Here is a 9,601-nt window from a genome sequence, read left to right on the forward strand (position 1 = left end):
AAGTTTTGATATGTTGTGTTTTTGTTTTCACTTGTCTCTTAATTATTTTTAACTAATGTTAATTTGCATGATCTCTTTTTTGTGGTTGCATTTACGAAAATCTCTTGGGCAAGGACGAGACCAGACTTCTATAAGCAACAAAGATTACCTCCATTACTTATCTCCTAGTTTAAAATTTCCCACTGAGAAAACTTTATTGAAGAAAGGAATGATGACTTAGAAGCATTGTATTTCAGGGCTGAAATTGGAAAGCTGTTCCAGCTTTTTTTGCAGGATAAGTATGAGTCTAGGGCTACCTCACTGTATTGTTATTTCTGCCCTTTCAATATTCACTCACTCTTCTTTCAGCTCAGCCATGAATTACGTATATTCCAGCATTTAAAAAATGTACTGTACAAAGATGAATTTTACTGACCTTTGTTGATACCATAGGGCTGGAATCAGAACTCAACTGATAAGTATTTAACATTTCACCATTAGTTTTATTCAGTTTATTTTTAGCTTTTCACTTTACTCATATTCACCACACTTTATAGATTGTACAAGAACACACAGTTGGATATCTGTTTATTATCTATCAATATAGCTATCTATCTGTTTATCTATCATCTTTTGTAAGCTCTTGATTATCTTCTATTAATAAATAAAAATGTGTTAAAATATTCATAGACTCATAAACTAACATGTATCATCTTTCAGCCTTAATAATCCCATAGACACTGCTTTATTCAAATTAAAATGTTATACTTCATATTCACTTATCTAGTCTTATTTTCTTTTCAACACAAATGATAAAAGCATATTCTTTTGTTAGCAATTTTTAAGTTTTAAGACAAATCTAAAATCTAACAGCTAGAAATTTATAGATACAGAGCAATATTTCCATGTAGCTCATTGGAATATTTCATAAGCAGATTTCACCGTATACCTCACCTGTTTTGTTCTCTTTGTTATGAAATAAATTAATTTTAAAGGCTCACAAAAATGTAAATAAATAAAGACCTCATTCAACTGTTCTTAACCTTTAATATTCAAATAACAAAATCTGGCAGCAGAAGAAATGGGAAGGACTTCTGTCTCATCATCAATTCTCTTCCTTTCCCAGCCAGTGATCTCAAAGCTCCAGAGGAAATGAAAAATAGTTCTTATTCTCAAAAAGGCAAGGTATCCTTAGATCATCCAATTATTTGGCACAAGACTGGAATCAATAAGTTGCTGAAATAAGTCAAGAGGTAAGGTTTTAATCCCCCTAATAGAAAATTGTGTTGTCCAGAATTTTCATGCTTCATAAATCTTTTAAAGTGAGAAGAGGAGTGATGGAGATTAATGGCATGAATTCTGGCTCCTCAACTCTAGTAATTAGTTAAACAATTTTGTTCTACATATTTTAAGCTGTAATTGACTTTTGTGCTATTTTGATTTGTAAATGCTCTGGAAAGGAAACAGGTAATTTCGAAACATTTAACTTTTTAAGATGTAAAAGCTAGCTTACTTACTGACAAGCTGATTCTTCTTTTTCCTCCTTAATGGAGGCACTAGGGATTGAACCCAAGACCTTGTGCACACCAAGCAAACACTCTATCACTGAGCTACCCCCCTCCTTCCTGATTAGTTCTTGATATGGGGAATAAATATTCTCAAAATATTAGATATGATTTACTTTTATATTTCCTAATCAGTGCTTCTATATTAGGGCTTACATATGAGAGCTATGGCTAATTTCTTTTTGATCTTTTGAGTTGGCATTCTTTATTTGGCTTTGTGAAAACAATCCACAGCTAGGTTAGTATCATTTGATAATCTCTTTCCTGTAAGAGGAGCATCTCATTTGTGTAGCACTTTATGAAGAGCTTTCACATACCATTTGATTTTTACAGCTCTATGAGCTAGATATGAAGTGTATTATTCACTAATTCAGTATGTTCATTCAACAAGTATTTATTAATGCCCTACTCTGCAAAAGGCATTGAGGATATGTAGTGAACCAAATAAAGACCCCATTCTCATAGAGCTTATGTACTAGTGGGGAGAGAGAGAGACACTAAACAAATAAATATAGATTTATGCCTATTCTTGTGCAGAAAGTTAAGCAGGGTAAAAGGAACAATGAAATATGGAAAATGTCTATGAATGCTACTTTATAAGGAGTGATCGTGAAAAATCTCTCTGATGAGATGACATTTGAGCAAAGGATTCCAGAGGAAGAATATTCCAGGCAGAGGAAGCAGTAAGTATAAAGTTCTGAGGAGGGACTGTTTCTTGGTGGGTTCAAGAACTATAATAAAAAGAATTACAGGAGAGGAGATGAGACTAGAGTGAAGCAAGCAATGGAAGAATGGTGAGATGCTACTACATACCTATCAGAATGTCTAAAATTAAAAAGATTGACCATATCAAGTGTTGGAGAGGATGTGGAGAAACTGGAACTCTTAAGTGTTGCTGGTGGGAATGTAAAATTGTACAATCACTTTGGAAACGATTTGGCAGTAAACATGTTAGCATAGATCGACAACATGATCCAGCCATTCCACTCTAAGATAATTAAGCCAAGAGAAAAAGAAATACATGTCCATATACGGATTTGTACACAGATGTTCAAAACAGCTTTATTTATGGTCCCAAGTAGTAAGCAACCCAAATTTCCATCAATAGGTAAATGGTTAAACAAATGATAGCACATCTATATGATGCAATACTACTCAGCAGTAAAAAGGAATGAACTTTGGATGCAGTCAACAACAAGGATGACTCCTTAATTATGCTGAGTGAAAGAAACCAATCCCCTCAAAAATGTATACTGTAAGATTCCATACATATAGCACTCTAGAAAATGAAAACAGGTCTGTTGTCCCAGAAATCAGGTTAGTTTGGAGACGGGAGGGACGGAGAAGGGTGGAAGAGCAGAGTAGAGTGGGAAAGGAAGGGATTGTGAAGGGGCATGATGGTGCTCCCTTCAGCAGCACGTGTACTAAAATTGGAGTGATACAGAGAAGATTAGCATGGCCCCTACACAAGGCTGACACAAATTTGTGAAGCGTTCCATGTTTTTAAAATCAACTATACTTCAATAAAAACAACAACAAACCCAAAGGGACATGAGGAAACTTTGGGTGGTGATCCATATGTTTACTGTCCTGAGTGCAGTGATGGTTTATGGGTGTATACATATGACAAAACTTATGAAATTGTGCTCCTAAAATATGTGCAATTTATTTTCTATCGATTATATCTCAGTAAAACTTTTTTTTTTAAAAAGGTGGTTCCAACATCCATATAAGTGTTTGAGGTATAAGTGGGTTTTTCAGGTGGGCATGTCCACCTTGGGGTTGGAAAAAGGGATCTAGAACGTGGGTGAGAAGCTGGGGAGACAGGTTTTGAGTGAATTGTCCCTTCCTCTCTCTTCCTCCTTCCCTTTACTTTTTTCCTTACTCCCTTCATCTGTCCACCACTAAGATCTGATGTTGTAAATACTCTTTTACAGAGTTAATAGTTGAAGGTATGAGAAAGGCTGGTTGCACCAAGGAATGGAAACAAAGAAAGCTTACTGAGGAAATAAACTTGAGAAACACTTGGGGGATGTTTGAAGAGGATACTGAAAAATAAGAGAAACCAGTATGATCGTAAGAATGGTGGGCACATAGGAAAAGAATTAATAGAAGGGAATGGCTGAAGGGAACGGGTGGACTACACTTTTTTGCTTAGCATTTTCTATTTCTGTGAATGTCGATCTATCTTTCCAGTGCTCAAGAACATCTCCACTGGGATAAAGAACAAACCAACCAACCACAGGGACTATGCTAGTTAATGTTCTGTTGTTTCTGTGGAGTAATATGTTGTTAAAAAACAATAAAAGCACAAAACTAAACCTTAGTAAGACCGGTATCCTTAGCAGACAGGAGTCATTTCACATGTAAACCTTCAGCTGGCTCAACAGAGCAAACAATATTTGATTTTAACCTGCATCTTCTGTTTTTATAATTCAGACCACATGCAATGCTGAGAGTCTTCAGAGAGAGGCATAGTAATTTATCCCCTGATGTTTGGCAAAAGGTGAACAACATTTTTAATTTTGTGGAACAAGTGTAGGAAAAAAGTATATAGAAACATATATAGCAATTCTTTGAGATGCTTTTTAGCCTTTCCTGCTGCTGCTTCCTGCGAAGTCCTGGTGATAATTTCTAAAAGCTGCTCAGTTCTTGGATTCATATTGTACAAGTGTGCCAAAGAGAAATTAGTCAATTATTTCAGAGAAATAACAGGCACTTGTAGAAAAGCACTCAGCAGGGTTAGAATTCTACTTTGTTGTATTCTTTACATTTCCTACAGTAATAAAGAAATGGTTATTGAAATTTTAAGACTTTCCAGGGAAGATTTAATATTAAGGTCAATTAAAGTATCTTATCCAAAGTCTTTAGAGAGAAGTGGGTTGGATTTTATACCTGTGGCTTAAGGTTACAGTGTTCAGGGAGGAACCAGAACCAAAGAAAAAGAAATCAACTGACCAAAAAAACCCCTGCAAACTCACAAAAATAAAAACGTTTTATAAACCAAATACAGCATTCTATGCTGACCGGTTTGTAGAATGTCAGACAGCCCTGTGCTCCAATCTCTGGTGTGACTGATTAGCTGTGTGGCTTTGGGCGGATTGGCAGTCTCTCTGAGCCTCTCTTCTTCTGTAAGAGGGACCATAATACCTGCCTTACCTACGGAGATGTGGTGAGGAGTGAGGGAGGGGATCTCTGGGAGAGTGCATGGACAGATTATCCATAAATGACCATTTAGTCCCTCCCCCCCTTTTTTTTCCTCAGAGAGTAAACAGGGCTGACAGTTTAGGGTGCAGACAGATAATTTGCTGCAGTGAAGACATTTCCAGTCTCACTTTCTTTGCCACTTCTGCCCCTGTACCCTCTTCTGGTGTGAGAATGAGAAAGGTTTCTCTTCTTCTGGTGGACAGGTTTGGGTAGGGGAAGCCAGGAAAGTGACCTGCCTGGCTTTCTCCCTGCTGTCATATGTCCTTGGCCATGTTCCACCAGGCTGTGGCCTCAGTGCTCTGGCTAAGTAAGACCATAGTTTTGAGTCATCATGACTGAGAGATAGGACGTAAAGTGGCAAGCTTTGTGGGGAGCTCAGAACTGGTACTTCAGATTGTCCTGAACTGCCTTGCAGAGGGCGCCAGGCTTGGTTCAGACATGCCTCCTCTACACAGCAGTCAGGCTTGTCCTTTACCCTTCCAGATGTCCTGCACTCTAGCAGGGGGATGGAGAGGAGAAGTCTTATTCCAGAGAGGAGGCGTTTATGTTCTGGCTCTCAGTTTTTGTTTTGTCTTTAAGCTTCATGTTTTCTTATTCAGGAGGGATTTAAATTGGCTTACAATAATAATCACCATCTATTATGTGCCACATGCTTTATATCCATTAACTCATTGAATTCTCACAACAACCCTGCAAGATAGAGATTAGTCCTAATTTACAGATGAGAAAATTGAGGCTTCAGCATGTATTAGGACTTGCACAAACCCCCATAGTTAGCAACAGTAGTATTAGAGCCCAGATATGTTTTATGTAAGAACTGTTAAACATTTCATCTCTCAGTCATATTTACCTGCTTCTCCACCTACGTCACCTCACCTCCAAAACCTGAAAAGGCATCCTGGCCTGAGACAAGTACTAATCTAAAGGATTTATTTGCCATGTAAATACCAAGATCTGATCTCTCTCTCTAATTGTCTCACCTCTAGGATGTCATTGTAGAGAGTTTGCCAGCTGGGAAAAGATGCAAAGGACCCCACGGTATCAGTGAATATCGTGTGTCCTCATAAAACCATTGCTTTAAAAACAGCTTTGTTTTACCGAGAGAATTGAATAACCAAAAATTGAGGCTAATTTTTGCAGCTGAGCGAGTGGAGGTGCATTAATTATTTGTGAACCTTATTCTGAAGTCCTCAGTTCTAAAATTCCAAAGGAAGCGAGTAGAGTACAGTGTACAATGTTCTCTGAGCAGATGATCTGGTCTTCTCAAGTCAGGAGGTCTCCTTGGGAGCAGTTATGATACTGAATTGTTTTATGGTTTTACTCTTTAAAAGCCCACAGAGCAGAACAAGCTGGCTTGTCTCTGAGCACCAGGGCTAGATCCAGAGTGCATTGACTTTTTTTTTCTAGCAAAACAAAAACAAGGATAAACAATATTTTCTGTACAACTGAAAAATAATTGTCAGTGAGCAATAGTCTGAGAAACAGGGTAGAAAGAAGGACAGTTGTGGATTTTGTAAGAATCGAACTTTAATTCAGAATTTGAGTTGAATCTATTTTAACTTTTATTCACCTAAAGGCCTAGGCTCAGGTCTAGAATAATTACTACGATATTCCATGAAAGACTTTAGTATGTTTTCTGCATTTTAAACTGAGTGATTGGTGCAGTAGGATTCTCTTTCCAGTCTGAATGGACTTAGCAGCATGGATGGACATGCAGTGTGTACAAAGCTATTAGCATCACTCAGAAATAAGCTTAGGTCTCACAGAAACAAATATAAATCTTATATAATAAAGGGTTTGGGCCTTACGGTCACTTTAAAATTTCAGACGATGTTCAATATGACAAACTTTTATTGCCTTAGAATTTATTTGTTGTTCTAGGCATTCAAAGCGCCTTATTTATTCTAAGAGACAGAATCAGTTTTATGATGGCAATTAACACTTCAACAGATGAGAAAATTGATGCCTGATGTTACAACGTGATCTCTTCCACCCAGCTAGAGCTAGGAGTTTAATCTGTGACTATCAAGTGACCTGACTGTTGCAGCTGCAGAGCAGGGACCACAGGCTTTAGGGCTGGATTCTGCTATTTATATATTTTGGCCCTGGGAAAATTATTAGCAATTCGTAAAATTTAACGTGCATACCAATGACTTGGGGATCTTTTTGAAATGCAGATTCTGCATCAGTTGGTCTATGGTGAAGCCTGAGGTTCTGCAGTTCTAGCAAGCTCACAGGTGATGCTAATGCTGGTGGTCTCATGACCAAGCTTTGAGCCGCAGTAAACTAATTGAACCTTATTTTTCACTGACGTAAACTAGGAATGGAAATTACTACTTGGGAAGATTGTTAGGAAACCAAATGAATCAATGAGGTGAAGCATCTGACAGCTAGGAGGATCACCACAAGTATAAATGTCCTCTTCTTCACTTTCCCTATTTTGTTCCTATCCAGCTCAACAACATGTTCAACTCTTTAAGTTTCCTCAGCTCTGGTTTTCACTGGGTTCACTTCCATATTTGTGTGGCTTAATCAGGTTCATGGCAGAAAGGCATTTATGAATGGTTAAGAGTCCACCTTTGTTCTCTCTCCCCAAGTCAGTGTTTAGTGACATCCAAAGTTACTTGGAAGATCTATGCCAAATGTGAATGCGCAGAATTGAATTGACAAGCAATTTGTCCAAACTGGCTCTAAACCTTTACTTAACCATTAACAAAAAATGATTATTTGGATCACAAAACAAAACCTAATTATATTCTTACAAGACACATTTTTAAAGTAAATTACTTAAAAATGGTTAGAAATAACCTGAAACTAACATTGTAAATTGACTACACTTCAATAAAAAATGAGAATTTTAAAAAATGGTTATAAATGAAAGAATGGGCAAAAGTAGACCAGACAATTCAAACATAAACAACATGAGAGTTCTAATTTTAATATCGAACAATTCAATTCACAACCTTCCAGAAAGCAGAAGAGGAGGGAACACTTCCCAACCCATCCCCTAAAAGTAATTTTAACCTGATACCAAAACCAAAGACATTGCAAGAAAAGAAAACTAAAGGCCAGTCCCTTGTGAATGTAGATGCAAAAATCATTCTCAATAAAATACTAGTGAACTCAATCTATCAACATATAAAAAGAATTACACATCTTAAATGGGACTTATCCCATGAATGCAAAAGTGGTTTAACATTTGAAAGTCAATTAATGTGATATACCACATTAATTTTTTTGAAAAGGGATGAAATCCTTTGATCAATGCAGGAAAAGTATTTGATAAAGTCCAGTTCTTCTCAGGATAAAAATACTTAAAACTATGAACAGAAGAGGAGACCCTCAACTTGATAAGAAACATCTATGGAAACCTATGGCTGATGTCATACTTAATGGTGAAGGAGTGAAGGCTTTCCCTCTGAGATCAGGGACAAGACAAAGATGTCACTCTCGCCACTTCTATTCAACACTGTACTGGAGATTTGAGCTAAGGACAATGTCTTAGTCCATTCATGCTGCTATTACAGGATATCATAGACTAGGGGGCTTATAAATAACAGAAATTAATTTCTCATAGTTCTGAAGGCTAAGTCCATGATCAAGGCACTGGCAGTTCCATGCCTGGTGAGAGCCCACTTCTTATAGACAGCAGTCTTTCTGCTGTGTCCTCACATAGCAGAAGGGGCAAGGGACCTCTCTCAGGCCTCTTTCATAAGGGTACTAATCCAATTTATGAGAACTCTGCCTTCATGACTTAATTATCTCCCAAATGGCCCAACTCCTAATACCATCAACTTGGAGGTTATAATTTCAATATACAAATATCGGGGTGGAGCACAAATATTCAATCTATAAAAGGGATTTAGGCAAGAAAAAGAAAAGACCCAGACTGGAAAGGAAGAAGTAAAATTATATCTATTTGCAAATGTTTGATATTATATAAAAAACCTCAAGGAACTCACTGAAGACCTATTGAAGCTAATAAACAATTTCACCAAGGTTGAGGGTACAAGATCAGTATGAAAACTCAATTGCATTTCAGTACATTAACAATAAATAATCTGAAGGTGAAATTCAAAAACAATTCCTTTTATAATAGCATAAAAATGTATAAAACAAGAATAATTTTGGCAAAAGAAGTGTTAAAATGAGTATGCTGAAACATTACTGAAATAAATGAAAGAAGATCTAAATAAATGAAAAGACATCTCATGTTCCTGGATTGGAAAACTTAATATGTTAAAAATGGCAGTACTCCCTAGGTTGTTCTATAGATTCAACGCAATCTTTATCAAAATCCTAGAAATCTTCAAGCTGATTCTAAAACTCATGTGAACATGCAAGGGAACCTATCATAGCCAAAATAATCTTGAGAAGAACAACAATTGTAGGACTCATACTTGTAATTTCAAAACTTACCACAGTGCTGTAGTAATCAAGATAGTATTCACTTTCATAAAATAAATGTAAAAATTAATGGAATAGGATTGAGTCCAGAAGTAAATTCTAACTTTTATGGTCAATTGACTTTTGAAAAATACACCAAGACAATTCATTGGGGAAAATAATGACCTTTCAACAAGTGGTGTTGGGGAAGCTAGATATCCACATGCAAAAGTATGAATTTAGACTCCCACCTTGCACCATCCACATGAATTAACTCAAAGAGAGCCACAGATTGAACTATAAGAGCTAAAACTATAAAACTCTTAAAATAAAATACAGGAGTAAATCTTCATGATCTTGGGTTAAGAATGATTTCTTAGATAGGTTACAAAAAGCACAAGTAATAAAAGAGAAGATTGATAAATTAGACTTCATTAAAATTAAGAACTTTTGTGCTTCAAAGA

The 9,601-nt window shown here is 36.5% G+C and overlaps 1 non-coding gene across 1 annotated transcript; it reads left to right on the forward strand.

Moving 5' to 3' along the window:
• Positions 1 to 2,944: 2,944 nt before the first annotated feature.
• Positions 2,945 to 3,049, forward strand: LOC116157569 (U6 spliceosomal RNA). Its single transcript, XR_004141698.1, has one exon. It is a non-coding gene; the product is annotated as a U6 spliceosomal RNA (small nuclear RNA).
• Positions 3,050 to 9,601: the final 6,552 nt, after the last annotated feature.

Source organism: Camelus dromedarius, chromosome 15 (genome assembly GCF_036321535.1).
Source record: "Camelus dromedarius isolate mCamDro1 chromosome 15, mCamDro1.pat, whole genome shotgun sequence".
Taxonomy (NCBI): domain Eukaryota; kingdom Metazoa; phylum Chordata; class Mammalia; order Artiodactyla; family Camelidae; genus Camelus; species Camelus dromedarius.